At 37.4% G+C, this 16,256-nt stretch overlaps 1 non-coding gene across 1 annotated transcript; it reads left to right on the top strand.

The window, feature by feature from the left end:
- Nucleotides 1–970: 970 nt before the first annotated feature.
- LOC140321940 (U6 spliceosomal RNA) lies at nucleotides 971–1,074 on the top strand. The gene has a single exon (XR_011919062.1). It is a non-coding gene; the product is annotated as a U6 spliceosomal RNA (small nuclear RNA).
- The last annotated feature ends 15,182 nt before the right edge of the window (nucleotides 1,075–16,256 follow it).

The raw sequence follows: 16,256 nt of genomic DNA, 5'->3' as shown, positions 1-16,256 counted from the left end.
TACTAACTGATAGGTGTGCTAGGATTTTTTTTATATTGTATGAGAATATAAAGTGTGCCTATGCTAACCGTCAGTTCTCTTGGCTGTCATGCTGATCCATTGGTTTTAGTATTGAGGCACAGATTGGGAATTCTTACTTTGCACTCTTGGCACTTCAGTTCTTGCTCTGGACCAGACGTGGAAATGGCTAAAGGGTTCAGGCTTTTATTAATAATAAAGACATAATTAATAATAAAGACAAGGGTCACAAATTTTTACCAAAGGACTGACGATCAGATGTAACCATGGCATAAGTAGCCTTGTGTTATTTTTTTTTATTTTTTTTCTAGGAATTTTTCCAGTTTTCTCCAGACAGTCTCTTGTTCATTTTGTGATATCTTCTAGGAACATTTTGTTATGTCCACACAAATCTTTTGCTCCAAACTGCCAATTTTATTCCAGAAAATAAAGTGTTATATTGTTTTATTCTGGCGGCAAAGTGAAGCATTGTCACTTATCATCAGAGAACCTATTATCACACTGTAAATATTGAGACATTAATGTTCTCTCTGTGTGCGAATGTGTAGCCTCTGCCAAAAACAGCAACCACGGCAAAAAGATAAATGAATAAAACCCAACTTTGTGATTAGAAATGTTTTTGTGGTGATATCACAATCTAGGGTGTCTGTGTGACTAGTGAAACACAAAGCTGGTAAACATAAACCTTCCTATAATACCAAGCTTCATCAGCTATGGAATCCAAACTCACCCTGACCTCAACCATATAGGTAAGAGCACACATTTAAACCGCAAACAGCTTTAGTTTACCTGTAAATAAGGAACCTTTGTGGGTCTTTCATTATTGTCTTTGTGCCCAGTGTGGACAGTAAAGAAATTTGACCAGATTTGGAAATTGGAATTGGCCTATTGGATTATAGTAATGTTGGATAAGAGTTTTGATCTGAGATTGGAATATAAAATACAGAAATTTGTTCCTTCGGCAGGACATATACTAAAATTGGAACATTACAGAGAAGATTAGCATGGCCACTGCACAAGGATTTCACACATATTCATGAAGCATTCCATATATTTTGCAGTTTAAACTCATCAAATGATCTTTCCCTTCTCTTTTTTGTTTTATTCTTTTTTTGTTAATTTTACACTGAATATTATTGTTTGTGTTATTGAATATTGCAATTTCATACTATTATTTGTATTTTTTTTCTGTAGCCCTACTATGCGATATGGAAGTTTTAAACAATATTTGTATGTGTGTAATTTCTGTCCAATAAAATGTACAGTTAGGTCTATAAATAATTTTAAATGAAACTCGGATGCAGTTGAACAATCTATGCAATCTTTTTGTCAATCAACCCACTGCATTAAAGCTGAAAGTCTGTAGTTTAATAGCAATAACCCATGATCCAAAGTAAGCAAACAGCAATTTATTATGAAAATATCTATCCATTTCATAACATACCTGCATTGTTTATGTGCCATACAAGAAGTATACCAATAAAATAATTAATAATTAAATAATCTTCCTAATCAATTTACTTTCTGTGTTTCACAGAATTCTAATCTGCTTCCTGGGGGAAATTGACAGGAGGTAGAAATACTGTAAGGTTTTCATTTTCAAATGGAAGGTCCCCATTATAAAGCTCTCCTTTCCTAAGCAAACATTCAAAAAGTTTAGAATAAGCTTGGATTGTTGCTTGAACATCGCAATCGTTTTCTGACTCTTGACCCAGCTCGGCATCACCGCCCCCAGCGTCACACCCATACCAATTCCCAGTTTACTCCTTGGACTTTGTGTGTGTTTTTTTTACTTCTGGGCTCTTTTTGCAACTTTGTTTGAAAACATTTTTTACAATTACAGAAAAAAATCAATCTGACAGGCTTTGTTTGTAAAAACCTGCACTGGAAATCCCTTGAAAAGAGTGTGTACCATCCACAACTGCACCTGGGTGCCTATTGTTTGACATTGGATGCTCAGAGGTTGTAAATGACGTAAAATAAAATGCTGCTAACCTGAACTCATACATAATACTAATACACTCCAATGATGTAATTTTTTTCCCAAACACATGCAGGCCCGTGGAGATGGGGGTGCAGCCCTTCATCGCTCCGGAGCCTATGAAGCTTCATTGCTCCGGAGCTCAAGGGGGCCCATGAAGCCCAACGCATCCAATAATTTTTATTATAATTTGAACATTTTTTATATACATATTTTTTAATGTATTTTATTTTTATTGTATTACGAGAACTTTCGCGTACAATATGGTGAAGCGTTCAGTGAGCACAAAGCAATAGAAGCCCGTGACAATGACAAAATACTTTTGAGTAACATAATACGGTGCATTCAATATTCAAGGAACAAAAACTAGTGAAAGTTACTATCAACGAGTAATATTCCTAGCTTCAAACGTATTACTCGGATTACTCCTCCTTGCTTTCCCGCCGAATCCTGGGTGGAAGAAGAAAACAGGACACAAGTCACGCTGATTCATTGTGGACTGCAGCGAAGACTTTACAGGATAGTGAAGAAAGAAATAATTCCAAAGGTAAAGTTCCCTGTAAATGCTGTAATTGTAGCATAAAGGACCCACTGACATTGCGTGCCTTTCTGTCCTTGTTATCGGGAGATTTGAGACTTGAAATAACAGTAAGCGGACTTTATTATTACATTTGTACCTACACATACTTGCCTAAATGTATCAATGTAATCTACAACTGTTAGAAATAAATAATAATATACACACATACACGGCCTTGAACATATGTAAACATATAAATAGAAATATTTGGATTAACAAAATATAAACAGCAAAAGAAAAAAAAATCACAGATATAAAAAAATACCTAAAGTTAATGTCAATTTAAAGCAATAAAGTAAATAGTGTTTCCATGATCCATCAAACCCACAAATGTCCCTCTCCCAAGAGGGTGCAGCCATGGAGGACAGAAAGGGGAGTATAAGGAGCAGTCCTAAACTAAGGAATGGTGCACATTAAGAGGTTCACTGATAATTTTGCCCCACATGAGCAAAACAGCTGTCAATTTTACTTTCAACAGATTGATCCAGTCGTTTTCCAATTGGTAATCGATTAGTTGGAAGTCCAAAGACCCTGTACACATGTGTTCAATATTCTGTATGACTATGTGCTGTATGTACAGTAATATCAATTTGTATTTGCATTGCAGCGACGGACAAAGCTTGTGAAAGAAGTTTTCTGTGTTTACAATTCGGCTCAGAAATGTGAGTTTTATAGTTGGTAACTACCAACTAAAGTACATATCAGACGGTTACTATGTACATGGTGTTGTATGGTGTGCCAGCCATTAGGAGCCCACTCAGTGTACATAGCAAGGAATCACAGTACAATTCTTGTACTATGTGCATTTTAAAAAAATCTTGTTTTTTCTAAAAAAAAAAACACAAAAAATTGTGTGCAAAAAAAAGTTCACACTTTACATTGGATAAAAAAAAAAGTCCAAAAGAAGATCACAAATAAAGAACAGTGATTGAGAGGAGAGAATTATTTTTCCCCCACCTCCTTCATTCTCCCCTCAATCACTGCTCTTTGGGATCTTTTTTCAGACATACACAAACCTTGGCACCCATTGTATTCTTTTTTGTTGATTAACAATAATATGATTTGAATCTAATATATGTATTGTTTGTATATGTATGCATATAGTTAATTTTATGAGAACCATTTTATATCTGATTCTGATGCTATATATCAATACATTGTTTATGTAACGTCTGCAGCAACTATGATATGCTATTTTTTTTAATGTTTTTTTCATGGTTCTCGTAATCCCCTGAAGAAGCCCATTAGGTGAAACGCATTGGGAACTGAAACCCATACACAGTTAACACAGTTATCTCTATGAATACTTAGTTTTATGAAATATAAAATAGGATAGTTGAAGTCACCAAGGCTTCATCTCATTTACTAAGCTAAGTGAAATATCCCTTGCAAGGTAATAATTCACTTTGCTATGTGAGCAGTTTAAATTCCTTTACTAAATCAACTTCAATGTGTTTTATGACCTACATAAATACCTATTTAGAGTGGAATGTCAGTATTACAGAAATGTAATAAAAGTTAAGCTACATTTCATAGCTGTAGGACACAGTACAGAAGAATGACTTTATTTCTGACCAAGTGTTACATCCTATTTGTTCTATCAAAGTCCAAGTGTACACTTAAGACATGCTCCAACATTTCTTTTTTCATATTCTGTTTTACTAAGTTACAATTGTACAAAACTAAACAAAGTACCACCCAAGAGTTTAGTTGCCCAATAGAAAGTTATTAGAAAGAATAATTTGATTTATGTCTAGTAGGAGTTATTTACATTTAAATTGACTTGTCTTGTATTGTCTTGTATTGTTAAAGATGTTTTGCAGCTCAGTTCTGATGAAGCAGTTTGGAAGACTGCAAAACATCTTCAACATTACAAAAACAAGTCCATTGGAATGTAACTATTTACTACTAGATATACAATGACCTGGATATCAGAGAACAGATCATTCTTCACAGGCAATTTGCCCTATGTATGTTCTGTACAATTGATCTATCAATAGCTGACCTGTACGTTTTTCTATATAGCATATATCATTGAGGGGAAGATGTGAATATGATGTATTGGTGCAAAGTGAATAACAGAGGAGAATCAAGAAGTACTAAGTTAGCTTTTTATTATTCCCAATGTTCAATGTGACTGACTGTGGTAGGAACATAATATTGATAGCTGCCAAGGCAGTAAGTAATATTAGCTATTTATTAGATGAGCAGAAAGAATACCCATCTGCTCCTACACAATCACCTTCTAACTGATGGAAGCAGTCAGGTGTTACCCCATTATTTCTCTTATACTGGCAGAAAACATTTAGCAGTGCTCCAGCCAGGAAGTAATACCAAAGCAGGTTCGGGGGGTTTCTTTTGTATTCCCATTGCTGCTGCTTTGTATCACCAATAGGATCAGTAGTGTGACATGGAACTTAATAGGATGTGAGTTGCTCTACAGCATACACCACAAAAAAATTATGTAGATTTTGCTTCTTGTTCTGCAAATTCAACAGGAAATGATAGAATATCACTTTAAAATTAATGGGATTCCCATTTTTTTCCAATTCCCTCATTTTTTCAATGATCACTAGGTCAAACAGATGGGTGGATCTAGGAAACAGAAAATAATAAAACATGACAAAAAGTCTACTTTGGAATTCTACTCCAAAACTTAAAATAATTCAAAAATTATGTAACAGCTTAGAAAGCTGACAAATGTCTTAATTATTATAAGAACAAGCCAAAGACAATGATGTTGAATTGATCAACGGACTATCTGCATGGAGTTTGCAGGTTCTCCCCGTGTCTGTGTGGGTTTCCTCCGGGTACTCTGGTTTCCTCCCACATCCCAAAAACATGCAGTAAGGGTAATTGGCTTCCCCTCAGAATTGACCTTAGACCACATTAAGGACATATGACTATGGTAGGGACATTAGCTTGTGAGCTCTTTTGAGGGACAGTTAGTGACATCACTATCGACTTTGTACAGCGCTGCATAATATGATGGCGCTATATAAATACTGTGTAATAATAATAAAAATTGAGAACCTTCACAGACAGATCTGTTAATGTAATTCCGAACTAAAAGATTTGGTGATGTCATTACTGTTCTTCTTGCTGGGGGCACTGGTCTAAGGAAGCAAAGCCCTGATTCTAACATAATGGCCTACACAGTGCAGAACAAGGCATGGTAAGTCAGTAATGGAGGATAAGATCACCTGCAGGGAGATTATAGATAATAATGGTGGCTTGCCATTTCTCTTTACCCTGCCTTTTTATAGCAGACTTTTTCAATCCTTTCAACATAGAGGAACCTTTGATGCAATTTTAAGGTGCTAGGGAACCCGGGCTGTAATTGCTATAGTCACAGCTCACAGTATGTTAGCATGGTGGTCAATAGGAAGAATGCCTCTTGCATTACTGGCCATTGGGAAAAATGTCACCTTTACAGATAGCCAAAAACATCAATGGTAAACCAGGGGTCAGCAAACTTTTTTGGCTACTATGCCATTTTAGGAGGTCGAGTCCTGAGCTGATGTCTCTGCCCCACACCAGGAACGTCCCTGAAAGGAAATCCCAATGCATGCAGAGGAGAGGAAATGTCCCCTTACCCTAGCGGTGGAGGTGTTAATGCCAGCTGTGGTAAATATGGAAGGGAGGCATAACAAGGAGGCTCAAGAGCCGCATGCGGCTCCGGCGATGCGGGATGCCGACCCCTGCCGGCCTAGATTAGGCCGTAACGACCAGGGGGGCGTTAGGCCATAACAGACTACTGGCTAGGCGGTATCTGGCCTATAGGCCGGAGTTGGCAGACTCCTGAATTAAACTGACCTGCAAGTCACAATCTACTCATTGCTCAAGGAACCCCTAGCAACCTCTGGAGGAACCCTACTTGGGAAGCACTGGTCAATAGAGATTGGGTCCTCTTTAAAGTTCAACTCTTGAACCACAAAAAGCTGCTGTTAAAGATCAGATTTCTGAGTTTGAATAGCACAGAACTGACGACTGTTTGTTTAATGGTGGTAACCAGCGATACAAAACAGTCTTTTGCTGATAAAACCATTTATAAGGCTTTGAACAGCCATTGCTCGTAGATTTCTTGACAACTTTAATCCTGTTTGTGTTTTTACAAAGTGACAGGCAGAGTTCACATTTCCTCAGCCTGTAATGTTATACATGTTATTTCTCTGTAATTGTCAATCTTTTCTGCCAAATCCATAATAATAATGACCTCCAATATGAACAAATTTAACAGACAATAGAGACGCTTGAATTTGCCAGAATTCAATTGGTTGAAAAATTTGAGTTCAGCTTTAGGGCAATATTCCAAATATTATGCAATTACACAATATGATTGTGGTAGAATAATTTGGCATCATCAATTGAAACCTTTTAACCCCTGAAGATCCCTAAAACCATTTTTTGGGTGTCCATGTAAGAAAAAGCCCTTGGTGGCCAGTAGAAAAAATGCGCACTTACAATAGTTCCTAGAATACCACCTTCAAAGTCACCTAAAAACATCATTAGGATCCTGCAGCTAGTTCAATCAAATGGTGTTGGCCCCAAAAATATACAGACATCATAAAATGAGAAGTGAATCAGGCACAGTTTGAGGAACTCCGGCCAACCTCTAGAAGAACCTCAAAGTTCCATGGAACCCTGGGTAATATTGGCTGATCCAGTGTCACCCTTTGCTTTCTGGGCTCAGATGGCGGCATAGAGATTACACTTTACATCCCAGTGTCTGAGAATTTCTCGGTTGTGTTCAGTTTGTGTCAAATGTGTTTTCTTCCTTTGGTTTTATTTAAACTTAATACCTATTGCATATATGATATTTCTTTTCCAAACTGAATTTACTAAATGTCACTAATCTTTTACAAAACAGAACAGAAGTGATGTGATTTCCACAAAGGTAATGTCAATCACATATTTTTATTTGCTTTTCTATTTTTTTATACCTCCATGAGAATCAATGTGCAAAATTTTCTAGGCTTACTTATAAAAAACCCAGCATTCCCTTCATGCTTTGTGTGTGTGGAAGAACTGGTTAGATGTTGCTGTTTGTATTAAAATAAGAAAAGCACATACAGCAATAGAAACACTTTGGGAAGGTTTAGAATGCCTGTTTGGCCTTTATTGATAACACCGCTACAAATGTAGCAAAAAATGCATTGCTAAAAATATGTTGTGTTATTTATATATATATTATTTTGTGCAATGATTTCTCATGATTTGACAATGTTATAAAATAAACATATTTTATATAATATTTTATATAAAATATAAAATAACAATGTAACATGTTTTATATAAAATATCACTGTGCCATTGATGTTGAAGCTATGTTTCAGCTCACTACAGAAAATGATCTGGTAATCCTGCAAACAAACAAAATATTCTTAATTGTATTTAACAAACCAAACTTAGCAAAGTTCTTTACACTTTATTGGATAGGAATATGCCTTTGCGTAATCACTTTACAGGTAGAAGATACAATTGGGGTAAACAAGTGGTCTTCGTAATAGAGAAACCTCTTTTCAAACATACATAGAAAGGGAGAGATGATTATATGTCTATGAAATTATAAAAAGCATTCAAGAATTACTCTAAACCCGTCATCTTCAAAATTAAGTTAAAATGGACAGAAGAGGGAAACAAACTTATTTATTACAATTTGTAACCTCATTGCCTATATTGTTGTTAACTATCAAATCCCAGCTAGAGTGTATTAGGTAGTGCCAGGCTTCATGGTGCCCATCTTTGGTGGTTGCCAGTTGATCATTAGGGGTAATAATTATACACCAGGTACGGAAGTCCTGTGGCCAGGATAAGATTTACTTTACTACATGGTGGCTGTAAAAGTCAGCTGATAACAGAAGCGATTTGAAACGTGTATCATATTGTACTGTACACTTGTTTGATGTAGACAGTCATTGTAAGGTCAGGAGGAGCTGAATCAATATGAGGACAATTAGCAGAATGCTGCTTTGCCATTTACCATCTGTCAAACCTGGAAGGACAATAAACTCATAATCTCACACGTGTTGCTTACATAATTTTTCTGCAGACTTTCAGCCTGAAAGAATTGTCTTTTATTACTTCAGTTTAGGAGGAACAAAAGTTTCTGCAGTATCCTAAAGCATTTGCCGAGATGTGCAAATATTTACAACATACTTATACATTATGGCAGACTTATTCGCTGGAGGTAACTCCTCCAGCAATTGGGGGTCCACATTCCCTTTTACTCATGTATCCACCAATGATTTTATCTTTTCTTGCATCTGGTGACTTTTTTTGGTCCTTTGATGACAGCTAGAGATTTTCAATGAGATGCAAAAACATTGACTTTTGTATTGACTTTGACTTGCATTGACTTTTTGCCTACAAAAACTCCCTTCTCTTAGATTGTAAGCTCTTCTAGGCTTCTTCTCTTCTCCCTTTCCTGTTTCACTGTCTGCATCTGTCTGTCATTTGCAACCCCTATTAAATGTACAGCTCTGCAAAATATGTTGGCACTATAATAATACTTTTAATATTATTAATAATAAAAGTAACATTTTTGCATTTCATAGACAATCATTAAGCCGCGTACACACTTGCAATTTTTGTCGTTGGAAAGGATAGTGACAAAGGACTACACGATGCATGAACGGTGCTGTACATACAGCACCGTTCATGCTCTATGGAGAGGGGAGGGGGAGAGCGACGGAGCGACACCCTGCTGCGCGCTCTCCCCCTTCCCTTTCATTAGGATCGGTTGTCGTCCATCGTCCGTGGATCCGCCAGGACGGTCGTTCAGACGATGGACGACACCGACTGTACACACGGCAGATTTTCGCCCGATATCTGGCCGATGCCGATTATCGGGCGATAAAAATCTGGCGTGTGTACGCAGCTTTAGTGATCACTGATGACGACTCCTGTGCATGCACAATGAGTTTTGTTGTTCTGGCCCCCAACTCAATTCTCAGCATATTACAGATGTGCAGTAAGCAGAGTGAACATTTTTTTCATTGTAGGTTTAGTTCCACCTTTATGGCAAGCTCTGAAGGTATTAGGTGAATTGTATTCCATTTTTATTTTAGCATTATGTTTGTAACAGATGCTTTGTATATATATTCTGTGTATATATACATTTTCTAAATAGAAAATGTTTGCTTAACAAATAAACCAGTAATACTCGATAAAGGATTACCAGAGCACTATGGATTTACTAAAGAAACAGCAATAGTGAGACCTTTTTTAGATACCCTGTGTCTGATTGGAACCTTGGCCAGAATTGATGCTATGTTTAGACAGGCAGTGTGGTTGAAGTGTGGTTACTGTTTCCTTATGCCAGGGAATCTTTACAAGTAGTTTCTACCCATGGGAACCCCATTGAAAATGTGCGGTGGCAGTGAGCTCATTGCTGCCTGATGTCAAATCTGCAGGTGCTGGATCTATAAAAAACCAGCACTGCGGTGCAAATGGCCAACAAAATTTTGACAAATATGGCAAGTTTAGACTGATTATATGATCCTTTGGGTCCTGAACGTTCCCATCAGGGTTATGCTGCTGCTTTTATAGATTTTTTTTTTTAAGCCTACATTCTTGACTAGACCTCTGGAATGAGCTGTCCATCCCCAACCACCACCATTTCTTTCTCTTGCTTCCATCCACCTACTCAACTAATTTCTTTCCTTCGGCATCATTCTGGACCCTTCATGGTATATAGACTACTATTGTTGTCTCCCCTGGCATCATATCTGACTTTATACTTCAGATTAGGAGTTCTGCTGGGAGTTTGTTACTTTGATATTACTTCCTTTTCTGTTGTATTGTTTATGCACTGTTTGTACCATTGTCTTTTAGAAAGATAAGAGAAGGTTGAGGGTTAGTTTTCCTTCTTGTGTTCTAGGATCAGGAAGAGGTATGCAAAGGCGCCTTCGAAAGAGATATGCCAACCCCTTAGGCGAAATGCGTCAGGCTTAAGACACTTAGAATTGATGTAAACTTCATCAAGTGATATACCTCAGCAGGACCACTAGTACAGAACTTTTAATTTCAATGTATAGGAATATTTGTTTAGTTATATCAAACTAGCTGATTACCCGGCGTTGCTCGGGTAATTATTTATTGCAATCTTATATTATAGTCCAAAAAAAAGTATGTAAAAATATGTCATATGTCTAGCAAGTTTGCTTGAAATGTCTCCATGCATTTCTGAGTGATGGTAAAACATACATACGTCCAAATATAGCTCTGACATATAGCACAGCGCTGTACAAAGATGACTGGTGCACTCATATGAGTCTCAGTCATATTGGTTGAAATGTCTCCATGCGTTTTGAGTGCTGGTGAAACATACACACATACATACATTCATACTATACATACATCCAATTTTATATATATAGATATATGTCTCCCACGTAACGGAGGGGAAAGAGAGAGCCTAAAATTGCTTTGTAACATTTGTTGAAATCAACCTTTGTTTAACAATTCTCAATATACTGGTTCAATATACTTTGCCAAAAAAAAACACTCTTCTGTCTTCCTGTGTACTATACATTGGTATATTGTAAATTTGAAAAAAAAAAAAACTCAATCTCCTTTTAAAAGAAATCTTGGGCAAAATTGTATGGAGGGAGGGTTGCACGCTCACAGCTCCCTTGCTCTTACAGATCAACTTCATGTTTGGCCAAAAATTCTAAAAAATTACACCTAACTCTCCAAGTGCTGAAATTGTTTTAACACCACGGAGAGCTACTGATTGCAGGTGTGCCTGCAGGTAAATCCAATGCTATACTGTACATGGGAGATTAGATGGCTGCCAGCAGATAACTTATTGTAAATAAGGTGAATTTGACTATGGGATGCTAGGTGAATCCCAATAAATCTTATTTGGTCAAATGTTTAGGAAACAGTTGATCCAGGTTTGCTTCTCACAAGTTTCTCTTTTAAAAACATGTTTCAAGCAAAAAGGGATGAGCAAGCGAGAATTTAAAACTTGATCTTGCGAATTGAAAACGCGATCTTACTGAATTTTAAGCAGGAACGGCCGCTGTAAATTCACCTATCAAGATCGAATTTTAAATAAAAAAACCCCACTTTTTAAAACAGTGTGCGATTGGCTGCACTAGAGGTTAACTCAATGGTATCGCACTATTGTTCTCAATGAATGCAGCCATGGCGGATCTCTCACTCAGAGAAGGATTATCACGGGCCGAATTCATAAATACAGCGGAGATAATTCTCCTCTCAGTGAGAGATCCCTGGGCACTACAGGTTAGAGGACTTGCCCCCATTGTGACCTGAAGTTCCTGGGGTTCGCTCAATGACAGCCATGATAATCCTCCTATAGTGATTTCCAATGGTTTCGCAACATTTCGTCGAAATTTTGCGGAACCATCGGAACTTTGAAGAAATTTTCACGAGAATGCCAGAAGCAAAGTTCATCTGAAAAGTCTCACAAGAAAAAATGCCATGCTCTAATATTGGCCCAACATCTTTCCTTCTTCCCAAGGAAAAAAAATTTCTCTTCTGTACTACGCATTTTGATCATAGATTAGATTAGTGTATTAGTTATTAGCAACCAAAAAACAGACATTTACAGTGCCTAATCCGTCAGGCTGAGGGTATTATGAAGTTGAACAAAAACAAGGTAAACAGTACTGTAACAATATACATTATGAAAAGAGAGGAAAAAGTATGGAAATACAATATACAGCATTCTACATTTTGGAAAAATAAACATTTACTCAATAAGCAATCTGTAAACGGAACGTAATGACCTCGTTGAAGTCTCATTGGTCACCGATTTTATAATAATGATAAGAAAAGAAAGTAGGAAAGAAATTATAAAGAAAGAGTTAGACAAGAATAGGAGTGAGGGTGGAAGGACACATAGGGGAGGAGAGGGGAGGTGGGGATGTGGAAAAACCGTCAAACACCAAACACTTAGGTCCTGTGCAGGAGGACGGAGAAGTCGAAAAAAATCCGCAGAGGTCCTAAAGTCGTCCCAGGAAAACCAGGTTCGCATTGGTCTGCGTGAAGACGGGTCATCTGATCTCACAAGCTCTTCCATATATTGTATATCATTGTATATATATTCAGCCTGGTTGCTGAACAGTTGGCGGAATAGTTTGCCTCCACAATGGGGGGGTACAAGCTCATTTCTAGCAACCACTGGAGAACCCTAGTTCAGAAACCCCACTTTGGAAAATAGCCATTCTTATGCCTTGTTTGTCCATTGATTCATTTTTGAAAAATATAAAGGATGCCTTGGTTTATTATGGGATAGGAAAGAGCACTTGACCTTAACACAGATTCAGCATTTCCAGAGTAATTTTTTTCACTTATTATTTATTTAATTTTTTTTAAATAGCCATAAAAGTGTGCCTCCCTCTTCTGACAATATTAGCCTGACACACTAATCTATATATATATATATATATATATATATATATATATATATGTATAGTTTTTTCATATTGAATGGTGTTACTCTGCTAGTTTGTTCTTTCCAAATTCTGGTGGTAAACACTGCCATCTAGTGGCCATTCTATACATTTACAATATTGTTAATACATTGTTGCTAATGTGTCTTTAGTAATATTTTATATCATTTTGTTGCTAGTGAGAACTTGAAGATATTCAGGTAGTCCCCGAGTTACATACGAGATAGGGACTGTAGGTTCATTCTTAAACTGAATTTGTATGTAAGTCGTAACATGTACATTATTTTATTAAATGCAATAAGGACAAATGTTTGTCTCAACATATTATTAGGCAGTATGGTGTCAGTTACTGTATAAAATCCTCACTGTGAGTTAATTTACAAACAAAGCAAAAAAAACTAATTTTTATGGAGCCTAGACATTTATTAACTTCTGGAGCAAGCTGTGCTTTGATATGCAAAAAGAAACAACTGCAGAATTTGTCTTGTTCATTAAAGAGTTACAAAAGGCTGCAGAAAGAGCTCACCCCGGTAGGATCACCCAAAACCTCAGCAGTGTTTAGCAAAAGATTTCTTCTGCAAGTCGTGCAAACCGCCCCCCTTCCCCCATAAAGCCTCTGTTCTGCACACAATGAACAGGGAAGCCCCGTATCTAGAAGGCGTCCGTATGTCAGATGTCCTTAACCCGGGGACTTTGTTTGTCAGTTTATATTTTATTCTGTTTTTTTATTCTGTTTTTCTTCTTCTTTTAAAGTACCTTCTAATGGGCTCAGCAAAACTGAAAATATCTGATTTTGGTGAATTCAATCTTTTTTTTTTCAAAACTGCTTATTGTCTTTTACTAGGAAATTATTCATTCTAGATTGTTTATAGCAAAGACACATACCTCCTGTTTTGAAATAACTACATTTTTGTGTTCACAAAATCCTTATTTAGCAAATTATTATTTAATACAGGGTGCTTCTATTATACCATGGGGGTATTTATAAAATAATTGTCTATAAATTCGCTCTGAATTCGCTCATAGTTTTCATTTATACATCATTTCATATTGTGACAGATGTGCAGTTTGATAAGTGGCCACTAGATGGCAGAACAAGTAATTGCTTTTACTTCTCAGCAAATTTCAGGAAAAATTGACAGGGAAATCTTTTATAAATAGAGTTTTCTAAAATTCAAGCCTATTGCTGTCTGCATGATTTTGGGATCCACAGACCTTCTCTGATATGTGTCCCATATCCACCGTTTAAATAACAGTTACAGAGTTCCTTTAAAAAGCCACCAACTGGCTGCAAGTGGTAAACGTTAAAGCATACCAAAACTCAGAATTTTCACTTTACATAAAAGGGTAGAAAACCCCTCTAATGCCTGGCTGCCTAGGAGGTCGAGAATGAATGGGAGCGTGAAGCCTCCCGGGAGGCTCTTGGGCGCTCCTTCTGCGCATGCACAAGCATTTTGGGCATGCGCAGAAGGAGCCTTTTTGCTCAAAGAGAAAAATTTGCTGATCTCAGGCATGTGCAGTGAGCGGCAAGTTTTTTTTTATCCTACTTCACCCGACACCGCACCTGGATCGGGTGATGAAGGATGAAGAACCCGGAAGAGAAGACAAAGATGGCAGCGCCCAGATCGCCGGCTCTGGGGCGGATGCCGAAATGACACAGGACCCGATGCAAGACACCCCCGGAGTGATCAGACTGCCCTGCGGGATTTTTGAGTATAGTTTCTCCCTAAATATTTAAATGTACTATTTTATATTTATGGGATTAAAAAGATTAGTATTTTAGATCTGAGCATACTATACCTAACATACATTCCCTTTGTGCAGCTGTGCTGTATTTGCCAAAGGACAATTTACAACAATAGCAGATGAGTGCTTACAATTTTATTGGCCATAAAAAAACACAATTATAAATATTTACAAGGCACAAAGAACTGCAGTCTAATTTAAAGGCAATGGAAACCTATCGGTGTGTGCAGTAATGATGGGCTGCTCCATTAACATTCATACAACACTTGCAATACATTATGGGAGATCCTTTTTCTAGATACAGACTTATTTGTAGCATGCTGAGTCCCAGGAGGACTACAAGTCCCATACACAGGAACTAAAATTCAATCCTCTCCCCCTGGGCTATTATGGATTCATAGATTGTAGCATGCAAGCAATTTTTTAGGTTTTTTAATAAAATAGCAGCATTATATTGAACCTTCAGCAAAATCACCCCCTTGTCCTGCAGCCTCCTTTAGTAGTATTTACATTACTGGCTCCTAGATCACATGATCGGCCATGGTGGGAGCCAGAGCATTTGGCAATATGGAAGTTGGGGGCGGCATCTATTTTATTTCAGGTTCACATTAGCTATGGCCTGGTTGGCATGTTAGGTGGTGCATTTGGGGTCCTAGAATATGTATGAGCTCAGAAGTTCTAAATTCACCAGCCACATGCTTGTTTAGCGCCAATAGCTCACTTTATTAAAGCCAGCCGAGCAACAAGCATTTTCAGATGAAGGTCAGCTATTACTGAGAATAGAACTCTGTCCTTGTTGTATTAGGGTCACATATTTGAAACTCAACCAGGGCACTATCTGCATGGAGTTTGTATGTTATCCCCCTGTTTGCATGGGTTTTCCCCCCAGAAACAATGTGGAAGGTTAATTGGCTAGCCCCTAAAGTGTTTGTAGGTGATGATAGGGGCGTTAAACTGTGAGCTTTTCTGGAGGACAGTTAGTGATAAGACATATTACATAGCACTGATATGTACAGTGCTATGTAATATGTTGGTGCTATGTATACTTGATAATACTAATACATTGTCAAAAAGCAGGACCACTAACTTGAACCATTTAAGAATAATTCAAAGTAAAGTCAGATATCCTTTGTGCATATTGGATATAGCTTCAGTTTTGAACCAGAAGCCTAAACATTACAGCTGGGCTACTAACATTTGAAAAGTAAGATATTAAAATTGCCAAATATTGGCATGTTTCTCCAAGGGACATTTAACATGCAATACACTTTAGCACCAGTAGATGGCAGCAGATTGTTTTTCCAGGGCACTACACCTAACATCATACCTGGACTGCACCAACACAACACTTGGACTGCACATAACATCATACCTGGACTGCACCTATCATACCTGGACTGCACCAACACTACACCTGGACTGCACCTTATTACCTGGACTGCACCTAACATCATACCTGGACTGCACCAACACTACACTTGGACTGCACCTAACATCATACCTGGAC

This window comes from Pyxicephalus adspersus, chromosome 1, assembly GCF_032062135.1.
Source record: "Pyxicephalus adspersus chromosome 1, UCB_Pads_2.0, whole genome shotgun sequence".
Taxonomy (NCBI): domain Eukaryota; kingdom Metazoa; phylum Chordata; class Amphibia; order Anura; family Pyxicephalidae; genus Pyxicephalus; species Pyxicephalus adspersus.
The sequence above is the reverse complement of the archived record's forward strand: the minus strand, read 5'-3'. Positions and strand labels throughout refer to the sequence as shown.